The sequence below is a fragment of the Humulus lupulus genome, chromosome 3 (genome assembly GCF_963169125.1).
Source record: "Humulus lupulus chromosome 3, drHumLupu1.1, whole genome shotgun sequence".
Lineage (NCBI taxonomy): Eukaryota > Viridiplantae > Streptophyta > Magnoliopsida > Rosales > Cannabaceae > Humulus > Humulus lupulus.
This window is the reverse complement of record NC_084795.1, coordinates 33,253,047-33,272,273: the sequence shown is the minus strand read 5'-3', so window position 1 is coordinate 33,272,273 and position 19,227 is coordinate 33,253,047.

Sequence of the window (19,227 nt, the reverse complement as noted above, 5' to 3'; positions counted from 1 at the left end):
TGTGGCCTTATTCATAGTTCACCAACATGCATGAAAATATACAAATATGCCCTCAACGGGCCAAATTACCAAAATGCCCCTATGATGAAATGTGGACCCACATGCATCCATTTATCATCATATAATAATATAATTTACATAAACATGCATATAATAATTTAATGGCATAATAAATCAATTATGGCCCTCCCGGTTTACTTATCCAACCATTAAGCTTCATTAGGGATTTTTGGGCATTACAGATACAAGGGTTAGAGAAACTAAAGGAATGACTCATTCATTCCACTGCGTATAATGTAAGTATTCTTATCATTATTTCTCTTTGAATTCAATTTTAGAAACATGTTCTAGGTTGTCTCATATTAACTAGTTTAATATTAGATCTACATGAAAATAAATAAAGATCCTGTATAAGTTTCCTAAACTCAGCCATAAGGCAATGCCTCCGGATCATTCAACCAACTAAGGAAAGCCCTTAGTTCGCTGAACGCGCCATTTGATCCATATGCACACTTCACAAGCACACTTTGGCATATAGATGAGCTCAAAAACAAACGATCAACTATTTCGGGATACTAAACTCTCTAGAAAGAATATAATCTAGATTAGAGAGTGAGGGACAAACTGTAGTGGGCAAAATATGTCTACATGTTAAAATAGTCCAAGAAGCTAGTCGGACTAGCCAACTGGGCCCAACAAGTGCAGCGTCCCAAATTTTCTTGGGTGGGCAATAATTGATATAATTATTTCTTATGTGAATGAAATGATTATATGATTAGAAATGCATGTTTAGGTGAATTAAATATGCATGCGGGCCTTATTTGGTTATTAGGGGCATATTTGTAATTTTAGCCCGTTAAAGGCATAAATGTGATATATGTGTGTATTATGATTGTTACCACGAGGGTGTGGTGATATATTTGCAATGTGAGATCAAGGACGGTCCTAGGGAGCATAATAGTTAAATAGTCACAACGTGGTCAAATACCCGGCTCGGGAAGAGCCTATGGGTATTCTGGGAATATAGTAAGTATTTGGGAATTACCGTGTAACGGGTAGTGATTTAGCAATTATTTTGGCATGCTGGGATTAAATGGGGATTTATAGGAATACTCAAGGATTTAGCAGGATGTGGCAATTGACGGAATTGCTCTTGGTGGCACATAGGATTAAGATTGACTTAAGGGTATTTTGGACTTTTTGGCTAAGGGATAGACTTAAACATTTGGGTAGCTGAAATTCTAGAACCATTTGGAAGAAAAATAGGAATTCTCAGCTCTCTCTCTCACATTCGGCTTTCTCTCTCTCTATGGTGCTTGGAGATTTTTTATGAAACTTGGAGGATTCTAGGCTAATAATTTAAGGATTTAAAGCTAGGATCTGTTGGGGAAAACAAGCTTGAAGACTTGGGGAATTATCTCAGGTCGAAACTATCACAGAGGTAAGAATTCTGTATTTAATTATCCAAGTATTTTGCTATAGTTTTTGGTTTGATGGCCTAGGTTCAAGTTTGATTGAATTTAAGTGTTGAGCTTAGGTTGCGATGAGGTTTGTTGAGTTTTTGGATGTTTGTATCAGTTCTGTTGTTTGGATATGAATCCTAGCCAAATTCTAGGATTAAGGCTCAAAATTGGTGAGTTTCACGGAGGTTAGCTCGTAAAATGCATGAGAAAATGGCTGGTTTCTGGGTTTCTGGGACTCGCGCCGCGACCCTGTTCTACAGGTGTCGCGGCTCGTGTGTGCGAAAGGGCCTGGGAGCCTTGAGATTGCCCAGGCATTGCGGCACAAGGCTTAGCTTAGTGCGTTGTGGCCTGTGTCTGCTAGCAGAGCAGGCCTTTCCCTCTGACTTGTAGTGAGTCACGGCCCTAGGGGGCGGGCCACGACTCATAAGGAGAAAAAAAAAGGGGGGGAAATGGAGGTTTTAAGCTCGAGAACTCAAATGTTAAGGCTAGGGAAGTGTAACGGTGAACCAGAAATTTGACTCTATACCCGAGTCTTTTGGTTAAAAACGTGCATCTAAGTGTTATTAACAGGCTAAGGTGGAAAATCAATAAAAAAGAAATGATATATTTTATATAATACATAAAACTATTCATGGGCCCACAAAATCTTTTACAAGTTATTTACAACTCAAAGAGGTCATTACTGTTTCAAAATTTCAAACCCGCCGACCTAAGCGGCAAAAATAGGGTAAACCCCCTAGTTCCTCTGAGAACTCCTTGGCCGTGGTGGTTAAGCGGCCGCATATGTACACATCACCACCTAAGCTCTCCACTCAAGGCTGGGTGAGCTTTTCTTTCCCTTTACCTGCACCACATAGCACCCATGAGCCAAGGCCCAGCAAGAAAACACAATATAGCATGATATAATATCAACAATGATCAAAATAATCATTCAGGACTATCCGTCCAAAACAGATAGGTGATAGTCGCATAAGTCACTAAGTTGGGTATAACTCCCTTTAGCCTTGTGACGATAGGGTCATCGAGGTTTAACAGATAAGTGAACCTTTCACTAGCTTAGACAGGACAGGTGCATGGTGACTAGTCATCAACATAACCTTCCTCATGACCATAGAGTCATAACCCTGGAACATCGTTCCCTAGCCATGTGACAAACAGTCACCTGGGCCTTAAGTCCTGGCTCTGAGTAACTAGTCTTAGACTAGCCAAGCGCTTATACGTTTCATCGACCTTAGGTTCGGTCCAGCATTAATGCCTTAGAGCCATTCAACACTGATATCGATTAGATCTAATCTTCATTCGGCCCTGCGTTCAGGACGCTTATGCCGTTTCTGACTCTTAGGTTAGTGTCCCTGACTAGTCAGTGCCATATACAAGTAAACAACATTCACTAGTACTTAATATGCAATCCATGTCCACATTTATCAATCAACATGCCTCAATAACAATCACGCATGTCATATATACACAAGGTGCAATTTTCTTACCTCAGATTCGAGCTAGAATGAATACAAGAACGACCCTTGAGAACAATCTGAGTTTTAGTCCTTTAACGGTCACCTAGTCATAACCAAATATGGGACACCATCAATAAAATGAATAATAAAATATTCCCGAACCAAAACCTAGCATCCGGGACATCGAATCCCACTAAACCGGGTAGTAAGATCGATCCCGAGGCCTAAGGTTTGAATCCCTAAGTCAAAAACACACTTTTGGCCAAGATGGCCTTCAAGCGCCGCAGCCCTTCCCAAAAATATAGGCAACTCGCCTCAAGCAAGCACCGTAGCCCTTCCCCAAGCGCCGCGACCCTTAGGCCTTTTCAGCACCACCTTCTTCTTCGAGCTAGGGCCGTGACGCCCAAGAACAGGGTCGCGGCCCCCAACTCAGAACCACCCTAAAACACGTTTTTCAACATCCCAAACCTCCCAAAAACATGCCTAAACACTTCCAAATCATCAAATCAAAGTTCCCAAGCTTCCCAATGATCCAAAACCATCAAATCCCAAGGCTCAAACGAACCAAAAGCTCAATGATTCACAAAAGCCAATTCTAAGTTTAGAAACTCTAAAAACTCAAAACTTAAACTTAGATTACCTTTGATTGGGTTATTTCTCGTCAAATCCTTCGGTCAAGAGGCTTCTAATCTTTCCTAGGATCACTAAGCCTCGATCCACGTACGTTCTATCTGACAAGCTACTTCAAGCTTAAGTAACCTCAAATAAAACCTAGTGCTCGGGGTCCCAAAAACACTCCCGGGAGTATTATAGTCAAAACTTCCATAATTTCCTCCTGATCTCAAATACTCCCAATTTATCATCAAATAAACATTCTTATTACCCAATAATTGACCCCGTTATGACAAAACTGCTAATCCATAATATAAGACCGTCTCATGCCAAATAGCTCGAATATATCTCCATAATAATGGGATCTCATTAACAAATCACATTATGCACCCAAACACACAAATATGCCCTCAATGGGCCAAATTATCAAAACATCATAATATTCAAATGTGGACCCACATGCATGCATATAACATCATATTATAATATAATTCACATAAACATGCACATATTCATTTAATGGGATAATTAAACAGTTATGGCCCTCCCGACCTACTAATCCAGCCATTAAACTGCATTAGGGATTTCGGGGCATTACAGGAAGGATTCTACTACCTGGTTTAGTAGAATCCAAGGTCCCGGAGGCTAGATTAATATTCTGAAGTTATTTATTGGTTTAAGACTTGATGGATGGTTATTATGAATGCATTGTGACTAGGTTTTCAATGAGGCTCGGATTAGGGGATTGTGCTTGGGATCTCATTGACTTATCAACTCGAGACACAGGTAAGAAAACTATTGTACCCGTAGAGCAGGGCACAACCCTATTGTTTGTGTTTCAGGGCGCGACCTTATTGTTTATGTTTAATATATGTGCAAATATCTGTGAATGATATATATATGATTGTGAATGAACAGCGAGGGCCAGGAACGACATGAAGTCGGGTACGACAAGGGGTCGGGATCCGTGTTAAGCACGCTGAGTGTAGGCCGCTAGGGCGAGACCCTCCTAGGGTGCTAAATCCACCCGCTCAATGAAGACCGCGAACCTAGGGCCTTGTAAAGCACCTGGGACGGCGTAGGCCGCTATGTGTTTAGCTCGTTTGTTGTTTTATTGTATAGTATGGATGGTTATGTTATATGTTATATGTTGAGTTTTCTTGCTAGGCTTCGGCTCACGGGTGCTCTATGGTACAGGTAAGGGCAAAGGGAAGATTGACCAACCATGAGTACAAAGAGCGTGGAGCGACGGGTACATGTTCGACCTCCATGGCTACCACGACCAGGGTTATTTTGGGGAGATTACTGTAATGAACTGCTTTGTCGCTTAGGTCGACCATAATTATATTTTAATTGTAATATATTTTCTTAACAGTATTTTGGGATCCCAACTATATTGCTTTTTGTGATTTCAATGAATGTCCAAATTTTTATAATTAATGTCATTAAACGAGCTTATTACAGTATAATCACACTTTTAACCTAAAACATTGATTAGCGAGCTTATGGCACATTTATAACTCACATAGTAACGGTTCTAAGGTAGTAGGGAGTTACAACAAGCCAACCAGACTAGCTAGTAAGGCCCAACCCAACGTAAATGGACTCACATATGCCGAATGAACCACCTGATTGGCCAATGGATACCTGAACGTGAATCTGAATACATTCAGTCAACCAGAGACCTTGAAATAGTCAAGGTATACGCAACTCTTCCCAGGAAAGTTGGAGGAGAATGACTTATAGCGAGTCAGACGGATCAGGTAGGCGGAACAACAACGATAAGGAAAACGACTATAAGGAGGACCCTCAGGGGCCAAGAGCGATCCATCTCATAACCATTACTCTAAACACTCTCTTTGATTGGGAATATTATCTCGAGTTGATCCTGTCTAGCAAGTCGAATCAGTTAGACTGACCTGACCAGACTGTCAATCACTGCCGTCGCCTGACCACGAACCAGTCAGACCAACCTGACCGGGCTGTCAAGCTCCGTCGTCACCCGATTATCATTCTACTCACTTATTCACTATTACTTACGTTATCATTTTGTTTTTTTTCTTATCTTTCGTGAAGATCTGACTAACTTGAGCATCAAAATCCCTTTGGCTGACACCCTACCGGTGCTCCTAATTGAACTCTTGTCTCTCTCTTTGTTCTGGACTGGTTGCTGGTGCCCATTTAATCAATTGTAGGGAATCACATCTACATATATGATTATAGAATATTCAACTCTCCCCTCTCGGATCTCGATCCAAAATCATGAATCATGTAAATAGTGATCAATTATCCACACCCATTAAGCACAAATCATATAGAGAGAGGATAGAAGAAGAAGAAATTATATGAACTTCGTAGAATATTAACAAATATCCAAGTGACTACAATAAACCCTAGAAAAGATGTTTAGTTCATTATAGGCATGACAAAAACAATAAAATAGATGTTCAGAAACATATAACTAAACTACTAAAAACTGAGATAAAAATTGAAGAAAAATAGAGTACTAGAGTTAAACAGCTGCTAATCTCGTCATCCAAGAATCTCTTCACAAATGACCTGAAATTCATACTTAAACAAACATGTTTTCTCTTTTTGGTGAGGCGGGTCGCGACTTGCTCATTCTTGAGTTGCGACTCGTGTATTTTCATGCAATGCATTCCTTCTATGGAAGTTTAGGCATCACGACTTGATAGACCAAGTCGCGACCAACCTATTTTTGTCCCTCTTTGCTGATTTTCCTTTACCTCCATGCGCGTCGCGACTTGATGGTCCAAGTCGTGACTCCTTGACTCTTTTGTCCTTAATGCCTCTATCCTTTCACAGCTGCAACTCGATAGGCCAAGTCGCGTCCCTTGTTTCAGATTTCTTGATTTCACACTTTTTCAACCTTCGTTTAGCACCAAAGTCATCCCGAACGTTCCCGGCTCTCCCAAACTCACACAAAATGGCCAAAATCTCCCAAAATGCCAAATTTCATCACTAAATCCGCTACTTTCCTCTCCATTCACAAATTCATAGCAAAAACATGAAAACAAAGAAAATACACACATAATACAGCAAAAACCCAAAATTTGACTAGAAACTAAGACTAAAACACACTCTAAAAGGGAAATTTTAGTTTTTACGCTTAATGAGGGGTTCTAAGTCAAAAAAAATACTAGGCATTTAAATCATTTCAAAAAAATGTTAATTCTTTTGACAATACCCAAAATACCCCTCTCATAATTTTTCTCATCCACTTTCTCTTATCTCTTCCCTCTCTCTCTCTCTCTCTCTCTCAACCCATTCCTCTCAATTCTCTCTAGAAAAAAATCCATGGGTAAGGTAAAATATAAGAGAACTCAATGTAACGGCAAGTATTCCTCACTTAGGACACTAAAATACTACATTTCGAACAGATCTGGGCATGATTTTTGGATTTTTTTTTTTTCTGATTTGAAACTTTAAAATCTGCAGAAAATTGACGTGGTTCGATGGTGCTCGATGTTAGCTCGAGGGGGCCTTTAAAATCAAGATTTTTGCATGAAAAAATCGATGGTGGTTCGATGCGATTCTTGCAAGATACATAATTTTTCAATCGGGTGTCAGTTTAGGGTGATTTTTTTTATTTTTGGTATTTTTTCAAGATCTACACGTTTGAGATGTGTACATACACATTTGGAAAATGTAAATCTTGAAAAAAAAAATGCAAAATGCAAAACATACCTCATGTCCAAGATATGTTTTGGTATTTTTTTCAAGTTCTAAACTTTGAAAATGTGTATGTGAACATCTAAAATGTGTAGATCTCAAAAAATACCCAAAATAAAAAAAAATCACACAAACGGACACCTGAGTGAAAAATTATGTATCTTACAAGAATTGCATCGAACCACCATCGAACAACCATTGAGCAACGTCGATTTTTTCTTGAAAATCTTGATTTTGAAGGCCCCATCAAGTTGGCATCAAACATCATCAAGCAACCATCGAGTTGGACATGATTTTTGAGTTATCTTTTAAATCTGAAACTCTGAAATCTGTAGAAAATTGATTTTGCTCGATTGTTGCTCGATGAGGCCTTCAAAATCAAGATTTTCATGAAAAAATTGATGTTGCTCGATGGTGGTTGTAATGACCCACTAATCTAGACTAATTGGACCATTATCGAAACTATACATAAAACTTACATTTTTACAAAAATACCATAATTTATTGAGTAACTTGAAAAATAAGAGTTATTTACAAAGAAACAGAATACTAAGAAGGATTATGGGATCCCATTGTTTTTAAAACAAAACAAGATTTAAATTAAAAGACATTACATAATAATGCGGAAAAATACACATAAAAACCATAAAAACATAAAAGGAGACTATATCCTCGAATCGAATAACGCTCGGCCCCTTGACTCCATTCATCATCGATACACATTCTCCAAGCGTCACGAATCTTTCCGCCTCTAAACTTATTTTCCTGCACATAAACAGAAAGGAGTGAGCCTAATGCCCAGTAAGGAAAATCTAACACAAAGTCACATACATAATTTCATAAGAAAACATAAAGACTTAACATAATACATATAACATACACTTATTATAATGGCCATTATTACTTGGGGTCCCATAGACTAAACAAGCATATGCCCATGGGATTAGTGGGGTCCTACTAGCTAAGTAGGTCATATGCCCATAACCCATTTGGGGTCTTGTTAGTCATATGGGTCATATGCCCAAGCCTACAAACATACACATATATCATAACACTTTTAATAACATAAAACATATAGATAACATAATCACATAACATGTTGATTCTAGCCTATTTCCTTACCAAAGTTACCGAGATTATGGACTGAGTTGGGATTGTTGGAACACTCCTAAAACCATAAGAAAGAGTAAGTCTAAAGAAAGGAGATGAAATGAAAGAGATGGAAAGACTAAACCATAGAAAACATACTTACCGACTTATATGCTTAAAAGCTTGGATTCCCTAACCAAAATAAGAATAAGGTTAGGGGACTGAGTAGAAGGTTTTGAGAAAGGAAATAACATAAAAATACAGAAAAGAACTAGAGTTTTGGGTTTACCTCAAAGATTGCAAGATAAATTCTAACCTTCACCGAAATACTATAGAACTCACTTCCCAAAGTGTTTGATAAGCTTATGATGTTTAAGCTTATAGTTTTTCCCCAAACCAAGTGTTTACACTCTCACACTCACTTAACACTAGCAGCCTCTGAACTTAGAGCAAATGGTGAATAATGGCTGGGTACTAGGTCCTATTTATAGAGTTTGGGAATGAAAATATCTTGATTTTACTTGAATAAAAATAATGGCTTTTTAGGTGAAAATCATTTGAATAATCGTTCAGCAGAGGCTGAAGACTCGTTCAGAAGATGCTGGACTGTTGAAGGAGTTTGAATGGCTGAAGGGAAAAGAATTCAAATGTATTTGAATTCATGCTGGTGGAGGCGATATTTCGCCCCCTATAGGCGATATATCGCCTGGACCTTTGTTCCCGAGGCGACCGTGCATCGATTCGTGTTTTCCGTATCTACGTGCTGCGATATATCGCCCCCTATAGATGCGATATATCGGCATACGCTGAATATTGAAACACGAATTTACACATTTTTAGCTAAGTTTGAATGGATTAAACAGCCTTGACTAAGCCCTCAACGTACTCAAGGCTGCTGACTGACCCTATACATTCAAACTTTTACCCTTATTTAATTTAATCCTCAAAAATACTTAATCCTTAATTACCATTCAAAACATGTGCTTAAAATCCTATTGGTTGATGTCTAAACCTTATAATATAATAATATAATCCTTAATATCAGACACATTAATCAAACCTTAGGTTATACTTAATATTCTTAAACTATAGGTTAAACTTAGAAAATCTATAAGTACTACTATGAGTGTCCAAATAACTCCCGGTCTGAACCAAAAATCCAAAGTAACAATGATAACACTAAACATACTATAATACTACTAAACAATTAGCTAAGTAAAGTTCTTGGACTCTACAATTCTCCCCTACTAAAAAGAATTTCGTCCTCGAAATTTACTTACCAAATAATTCCGGATACCGGCTCTGCATGTCCTCTTCCAACTCCCACGTTGCCTCGCGTTCAGAACTATTGCTCCATAGGACTTTAACTATAGGAAAGCTCTTGGACCGTAACTGCTTCATCCCCCTATCTAGGATGCTAACCGGTCGTTCCTCGTAACTTAAGTCCTTCTGGAGCGCTATGGTGTCGTACTTGAGGACGTGAGATGGGTCTAACACATACTTGTGTAACATCGAGTTGTGGAAGACGTTGTGACTATCGGCTAGTGCTGGCGGTAGGGCTAGTCTATACGCAACTGGTCCCACTTTGTCCAATATCTCAAAAGGACCTAAGAATCGGGGACTGAGCTTGCCTTTCTTCCCGAACCGCTTGACACCCTTCATAGGAGATATCTTCAGGAAGACTTGATCTCCAACTTGGAACTCCACATCGCGTCTCTTGGTATCTGCATAGCTTTTCTGTCGGCTTTGAGCAGCAAGCATACGCTGTCTAATAAGCGTTACTGCTTCTTGAGCTTGCCTAACAGCTTCGGGCCCTAGAAGCTGCCTTTCTCCTACCTCGTCCCAGTGCAACGGTGATCGGCACCTTCTTCCATATAGCAACTCATAAGGTGCCATCTCGATCGTCGACTGGTAGCTGTTGTTGTACGAGAACTCGATCAGCGGTAAGTACTTGTTCCACGATCCTCCGAAGTCGAGTACACAAGCACGTAGCATATCTTCTAAAATCTGAATCGTACGCTCGGACTGCCCATCTGTCTGAGGATGGAAAGCTGTACTAAGACTTAACTTAGTACCCATGGCTTGCTGTAAGCTTCTCCAAAATCTTGACGTAAACACTGATCCTCTATCTGATACTATCGTCTTGGGGATTCCATGCAATCGTACAATCTCTTGGATGTAAATGTCTGCATATTGGTCTGCCGTATAAGAAGTCTTAACAGGCAGAAAATGAGCCGACTTGGTTAGTCTATCTATGACTATCCAAGCAGAATCATGCTGCTTATTCGTCTTTGGCAGACCCGTCACGAAGTCCATGGCTATATCATCCCACTTCCATTCCGGTATGCTAAGCGGTTGCAATAATCCAGCAGGCCGCTGATGCTCCGCCTTCACTTGCTGGCATACCAGACACTTAGATACATACTCCGCTATGTCCTTCTTCATCCCTGGCCACCAATAGACTGCCTTGATGTCATGAGTCATCTTGGTAGACCCTGGATGAACTGAGTATGGGGTGTTGTGCGCTTCTTCTAGGATCGTCTTCTTAATACTCTGATCGTCTGGCACGCATACCCGATCCTTATATCTCAATAAACCTTGACTGGATATTGAGAAATCTGTAGTCTTGCCTTCTCTGACTGCATCCATGTGCGTTGCTAGCGAATCATCATGTCTCTGACCATTCCGTATGTCTTCTAGCAGATTCGATTGGATAGACAAGTTAGCCAGCTTGCCTACAACCACTTCTATTCCGGCACTGATAAGCTCCTGTTGCAGTGGCTTTTCTATTCCGGATAAGGCTGCTAAGTTCCCATAACTTTTTCGGCTAAGTGCATCGGCAACTACATTTGCCTTCCCCGGGTGGTATAGGATTTTGCAGTCGTAATCCTTTACTAACTCTAACCACCTGCGCTGCCTCATGTTAAGCTCCTTCTGAGTAAAGAAGTATTTTAAACTTTTGTGGTCCGTATAAATCTCGCATCGTTCTCCGTAAAGATAATGGCGCCAGATTTTTAACGCAAAGACCACCGCTGCCAACTCCATATCGTGAGTTGGATAGCGTTGTTCATACTCCTTTAACTGACGTGAGGCGTAGGCTATCACCTTGTCATTCTGCATCAGTACGCATCCCAATCCTAACTTTGATGCATCACAGTAGACAACGAACTTGTCGTTGGGTGTTGGGACACTAAGTACTGGTGTTGAGCAAAGCTTATCCTTAAGCAACTGGAAGCTTTCCTCACACTTATCATTCCAGTTAAACTTTTGTTGCTTCCGGGTCAGGTTGGTGAGTGGAGTGGCTATCTTAGAAAAGCCCTCTACAAACTTTCTATAGTAACCTGCTAGCCCTAAGAAGCTTCTTACTTCCGACGCGTTCTTTGGTCTAGGCCAATCTTTCACGGCCTCTACCTTCGATGGATCTACTGCAACTCCGTCTTTCGATATGATGTGCCCGAGGAATGCCACTTGTGAGAGCCAAAACTCGCATTTCTTGAACTTCGCGTAGAGTTGGTGCTCCTTCAATCGCGTCAAAATTATCCTCAAGTGTTCCTCGTGCTCCACTTCATCCTTGGAGTAAATTAAAATGTCGTCGATGAACACAACGATGAATTTATCCAAGTAGTCCTTGAAGACCCTATTCATTAAGTCCATAAACGCGGCTGGCGCATTAGTAAGACCAAAAGACATTACCAAGAACTCGTAATGTCCATAACGAGTCCTAAAGGCTGTCTTAGGGATATCTCCTCCCTTTACCTTGAGCTGATGATACCCGGACCGTAGATCGATCTTAGAAAATACAGTTGCGCCTCGGAGTTGATCAAACAAATCATCAATCCGAGGTAGCGAGTATTTGTTCTTAATTGTTACTTTATTCAGCTCTCGGTAGTCTATGCACATGCGCATACTTCCGTCCTTCTTCTTCACGAATAGTACCGGAGCTCCCCATGGTGAATGGCTTGGCCTAATGAAACCCAAGTCTAGGAGTTCTTGTAGCTGTGTCTTTAACTCCTTGAGTTCCGTAGGTGCCATCCGGTATGGTGCCTTAGAGATAGGCTCGGTGCCGGGTACTAATTCTATCGTGAAGTCTATTTCTCTAGTTGGCGGCAATCCTGGCAAGTCATCGGGGAAAACTTCTGGAAATTCTTGTATAACTCGAACATCTCCAACTTTGAGTGATGTCTCCTTCTCCACATTCGTGATGTTGGCTAAGAATGCTTGGCATCCTTTCTCCATCATTCTCTGAGCTTTGAGAGATGACACTAACGGTGTGCGTAGTCCTGAAGCTTGTCCCATGAAGCACAGTTTCTGGCCGTCAGGAGTCTCGAACATCACCTTCTTGCGTCTGCAGTCGATCGTTGCGCCATGCCGTGCTAGCCAATCCATGCCTAGTATGACGTCGAAGTCTTTGATCACCAGCTCTATCAGGTCTCCTTCTAGTTCCTTGTCCTCAATCTTGATTGGTACGCCTCGTACAATTCGTGATGATAGAACTACTTTGCCCGAACGGTTGCAAACCTAGTTCTAAATCTTTCACTAGGTTTGTCTAGTTTATCTATCATTCCTAACGAAATATACGAATGGGTGGCTCCTGAATCAAATAATACATGACATAATTTATTGAGGATTGAAACCTGACCTGTGACCACCTTGTTGCTAGCATCCGCCTCTCCTTGGGTTAAAGCAAAAACCCGAGCAGGAACCATCTTTTCGTCCTTCTTTCCTTCCGGCTTTTGCTGAGGAAAGTCTCTTTTACGATGCCCTTCTTGACCACAGTTGAAACACTCCTTGGTGTTGGCACGGCATTCTCCGGGGTGCTTCTTCTGACATTTGGCACATGGCGGGTATTCCACGTAGCCCGACCTATTTCCCCCATTACTTGGTTGTGCCCTTTTATTGTTGTCGGCTTGCTTGTTGTCAGGATGCCTTCTCTTCTGTCCGTTACCGTTGTTGTTGGACTGACTGTTGCTGGACTGATTGTTGTTCCGACTGGCCTGAGGTTGGCTCTGCTGCCTAGGTTCCGGCTTGCTGGCTTCTTCTTTGCTCACGTTGGCTTGCAACCTTTCTACTTCAATTTCCGTCTCAAGAACGTCGGCTTATGAAGTGTTTCCCGGGTTCGCTAGTTTAACCCCCATCTCGATCTTCGGGCGAAGTCCTCTAACAAACTTGTTCACCCTTAGATAGTCGGTCGGAACTAACTCTGCCGCGAACTTGGCTAAGCGATCAAACTGACGAGCATATTCCGCCACTGTTAAATTCCCTTGCTTCAGATTGGTGAACTCCTCAACTCTCGTAACAAGTACCGCTGAATTGTAGTACTTCTTGTGGAAGAGCTCCACAAATCGGGTCCACGTCATGGTGGCAGCATCGTGGGATTGCTGGACCAAATCCCACCATATCCTGGCATCTTTCTTGAGTAAAGATGAGACGCAGGATATGCGGTCAGCATTATTGAGGTTCATGTGGGCTAGGATCGGCTCCACATTCCTTAGCCATTCTTTTGCTTCAAAGGGGTCCGTAGTCCCTTCGAAGTTCGGAGCATGCTGCTTGCGGAACCTTTCGTACACTGGCTCCATGTGCTGAACAGGATAAGGAGCGTAGTTCGTCATAGGCCATCCCCCATACGGACCAACTTGTTGGGGTGCTGGGGCCATTGGCTGTGGCTGCGGCTGTGGCGGAGGCTGAGGCTGAGATTGAGCCTGCTGGCGTTGTTGCTGCAGAAGTTCCTCAACTTGTTGTCGCAGTCTGGCAATCTCTGCAGTGTTGTCAGCTGGCTGTGCCGGCGCGTTGCGGCGAGCAGTAACACGCACTCTCCTTCGGCGAACGGTAGGGACCGCATTGGTCGCTGGAACATCGTTGGAAGCGTTCCCGTTGGTGCAAGCAGATCTTCGGAGAGACATCGTAGCAGAGTTCTAACAGTTAAAAGAAACATGTTAGAACTTTTCCTAATAGGCTCTAAGGCAAAAACTTATTCTAAAACAAACATATCTCGAACCTATTTATTATGACTTTTTATGAAAAATTATATAGGTCTTTATTTATTATTAGAGTGGGTTTCTATACTTAGAAAAACAAGTCATCTTTATTTTCTAAGTGTGTTTCTAATCATCCTATATGACTTAATTCTCAGGCTCGAAACTTATCTTTGTTCCAAAGTTAACCATATTGAGGGAGGGCTGGGATCAGTAAAATCGTTCCCACTACTAAGGCCCCCTAACTCTCAATAAGGAAACCAGGTTCATTGATTTGTATCCACCCTCACCGAACTCAGTCATTATTCATTTTATTTAGTATTTATTATGATTGTGAAAAAAAAAATTCAAACTCACACATGATATTCAAATAGCATGTTTATTCATTTGGAAAACAATTTCACTTATTACAATCATAACATAAAAGTAAATAAAACAAATAAAAACTACTAATCTAAAAATCGGGATCTTCTACATCCGATCCGTCATCTAACATATCATCATCTATAGCCTCATAGTCATCATTATCATGAGCATCAAAATGCCCTCTAGGAAGGTTTGTGAGAATCCTATTCTTTTGATCCTTGGTGAATTGAAATTCAAATTTTGCAGTGAACCTAACTAAGAGGAAATAGTATCTCATTGCTAATGGTGACTCATCCTCATCATTCATTTCTTCCCATATTTCTTCTAAGGCTGCTATTACAGGATGGAAATCTTTAAACAACCTAATCACTAATACATATTGTTCTGTTGATCTTAGCATTATTTGTTTAGCCTCTTGAAGGCCACCTATTGCTTGGTGAAACAAAAGCAACCTTCGAGTAATCCTTTCTAGGGCTCCTACGGTGTTTCTTGGCTCCCTTATTCTTTTTAAGGCCTTAATGGCTCGGATATCTTGGTAGGTTAAGGCTCCGTTCATTCTTAACTGAAACACAAACACTAAAGTTGTTAGCTATACACATAGACAAAGTAACTTGTAACTTGTAACTTAAACACTTACTTGGCGGTCCGATTCGGAGCTTTGAGCATGTGTATCGAGGAGAACTTCATGCGAAGGAACCGTTTGCTCTGATACCAACTGTAATGACCCACTAATCTAGACTAATTGGACCATTATCGAAACTATACATAAAACTTACATTTTTACAAAAATACCATAATTTATTGAGTAACTTGAAAAATAAGAGTTATTTACAAAGAAACAGAATACTAAGAAGGATTATGGGATCCCATTGTTTTTAAAACAAAACAAGATTTAAATTAAAAGACATTACATAATAATGCGGAAAAATACACATAAAAACCATAAAAACATAAAAGGAGACTATATCCTCGAATCGAATAACGCTCGGCCCCTTGACTCCATTCATCATCGATACACATTCTCCAAGCGTCACGAATCTTTCCGCCTCTAAACTTATTTTCCTGCACATAAACAGAAAGGAGTGAGCCTAATGCCCAGTAAGGAAAATCTAACACAAAGTCACATACATAATTTCATAAGAAAACATAAAGACTTAACATAATACATATAACATACACTTATTATAATGGCCATTATTACTTGGGGTCCCATAGACTAAACAAGCATATGCCCATGGGATTAGTGGGGTCCTACTAGCTAAGTAGGTCATATGCCCATAACCCATTTGGAGTCTTGTTAGTCATATGGGTCATATGCCCAAGCCTACAAACATACACATATATCATAACACTTTTAATAACATAAAACATATAGATAACATAATCACATAACATGTTGATTCTAGCCTATTTCCTTACCAAAGTTACCGAGATTATGGACTGAGTTGGGATTGTTGGAACACTCCTAAAACCATAAGAAAGAGTAAGTCTAAAGAAAGGAGATGAAATGAAAGAGATGGAAAGACTAAACCATAGAAAACATACTTACCGACTTATATGCTTAAAAGCTTGGATTCCCTAACCAAAATAAGAATAAGGTTAGGGGACTGAGTAGAAGGTTTTGAGAAAGGAAATAACATAAAAATACAGAAAAGAACTAGAGTTTTGGGTTTACCTCAAAGATTGCAAGATAAATTCTAACCTTCACCGAAATACTATAGAACTCACTTCCCAAAGTGTTTGATAAGCTTATGATGTTTAAGCTTATAGTTTTTCCCCAAACCAAGTGTTTACACTCTCACACTCACTTAACACTAGTAGCCTCTGAACTTAGAGCAAATGGTGAATAATGGCTGGGTACTAGGTCCTATTTATAGAGTTTGGGAATGAAAATATCTTGATTTTACTTGAATAAAAATAATGGCTTTTTAGGTGAAAATCATTTGAATAATCGTTCAGCAGAGGCTGAAGACTCGTTCAGAAGATGTTGGACTGTTGAAGGAGTTTGAATGGCTGAAGGGAAAAGAATTCAAATGTATTTGAATTCATGCTGGTGGAGGCGATATATCGCCCCCTATAGGCGATATATCGCCTGGACCTTTGTTCCCGAGGCGACCGTGCATCGATTCGTGTTTTCCGTATCTACGTGCTGCGATATATCGCCCCCTATAGCTGCGATATATCAGCATACGCTGAATATTTAAACACGAATTTACACATTTTTAGCTAAGTTTGAATGGATTAAACAGCCTTGACTAAGCCCTCAACGTACTCAAGGCTGCTGACTGACCCTATACATTCAAACTTTTACCCTTATTTAATTTAATCCTCAAAAATACTTAATCCTTAATTACCATTCAAAACATGTGCTTAAAATCCTATTGGTTGATGTCTAAACCTTATAATATAATAAGACACATTAATCAAACCTTAGGTTATACTTAATATTCTTAAACTATAGGTTAAACTTAGAAAATCTATAAGTACTACTATGAGTGTCCAAATAACTCCCGGTCTGAACCAAAAATCCAAAGTAACAATGATAACACTAAACATACTATAATTCTACTAAACAATTAGCTAAGTAAAGTTCTTGGACTCTACAGTGGTTCGATGCAATTCTTGTAAGAGACATAATTTTTCACTTGGGTGTCAGTTTGGGGTGATTTTTTTTTTATTTTGGGTATTTTTTTTATATCTTCACATTTTAGATGTTCACATACACATTTTCAAAGTTTAGAACTTGAAAACATACAAAAAAATATCTTGAACATGAGGCATGTTTTACATTTTGCATTTTTTTCAATATTTACATTTCCCAAATGTGTATATACACATCTCAAACGTGTAGATCTTGAAAAAAATACCCAAAATAAAAAAAATCACCCCAAACGGACACTCGAGTGAAAAATTAAGTATCTTGCAAGAATCGCATCTAACACCATCAAACCTCCATCAAACCACCATCGAGCAACATCAAATTTTTTCATGAAAATCTTGATTTTGAAGGCCCCATCGAGCTGGCATCGAGCACCATCGAACCACGTCGATTTTCTACAGATTTCAAAGTTTTAGATGTGAAAAAAAAAACTAAAAAATCATGCCTAGATCTGTTTGAAATACAGTATTTCAGTGTCCTAAGTGAGGAATACTTGCCATGACATTGAGTTGTCTTATATTTTACCTTACCCATGGATTTTTTTTCTAGAGAGAGAGTTGAGAGGAATGGGTTGAGGAAGAGAGAAGAAGAAGTGGATGGGAAAAATTATGGGAGGGGTATTTTGGGTATTGTTAAATGATTTGGCATTTTTTTTAAATGATTAGAAGGCCTAGCATTTTTTTATTTAGGACACCTCATTAGGCATAAAAACTTAAATTTCCCCTCTAAAACTACCCTAAATTAGACCTATCAAATTTCAAGTGGAATAATTCATAGTTAATAAATTAATTAATGGAACTAAGACTTAGTGAAATTAATTAAATTATTGGAGCTTAGAACTACGGATTCATATTGTCCCCATACTAGCTCGTAACACAGAGATGTGATTTTGGTATTAAAAGGAAATAATTAAAAATAATAAAGTATTATTTTTGTAATCTCATAAATTAATATTATTTTGGAAATAATATTTAATGGCAAATAAAATTATACTAATAATTTTGTGAAATTAATTTTCAATAAAAATTAATTTAATCATATTTAATTTTGTGGTATAGTTGTATACTACATAAAATAATATGATAAAGGCCTAACAAATAGCATTTTATAGGAATAAAATACCACAGGGCCCAAAGCCCAGTAGTTGGCGCCAACCACATTCCAAATGGTCTGTGACCTACACATAGGCCCAATGAGATTAGGGGTAGGTCTTATTTCTATTGTTATATCAATAGAACATAACATCATGAAAAAAATACATATGATGCATTTCACATTATATTTTTCCAAGAAAGAAAAATAGAAAATTTTTGTTCTCTCTGAACTGTGAGAAGAACACTCGCTCATGTGTTGAGATTCAAAAGTGTGTTATTGTGTATCATACAAAATAACATAGACATCCACCTATCTGCTTCTCTTTGTAAGAGCCATAGTACGAAAGATGGTGGGTTAGAAGGCTAAGACATTATTTGATCCACACATGTTCTACATCTACAAAAAAGTATTTGTATTTTTACTTTATTCATATTCAGATTGCATGAGAAAGATCATAGTCTAGTTATGATTCCTACAGTTATTCGATCTCATGCTTTAATAATTGTTATTGACGCATCGAAATATTATCACATGCTTCCGATGCACTGTCAATCACATGATTAAAAACCAACAAATTTGCATTCATCTTTGAATTAGAATTTTGATTAGCATCTAGAGTTTTTAATATTGAATTATTTCCATTATTCATTATTGATTTAAAAAGTGTAAACCCATAAATTCTTAACAAATGTTACACCACACGAAGTTTGACTATGTTCGCTGGCAGGCTCCAGCCACCCCAAGGTCGAAGATTAATACTGTTGGAACGAGCTCCTTGAGAGAAACAAAAACCTGAATATCCTTTCCAGTTAAATTGTTGT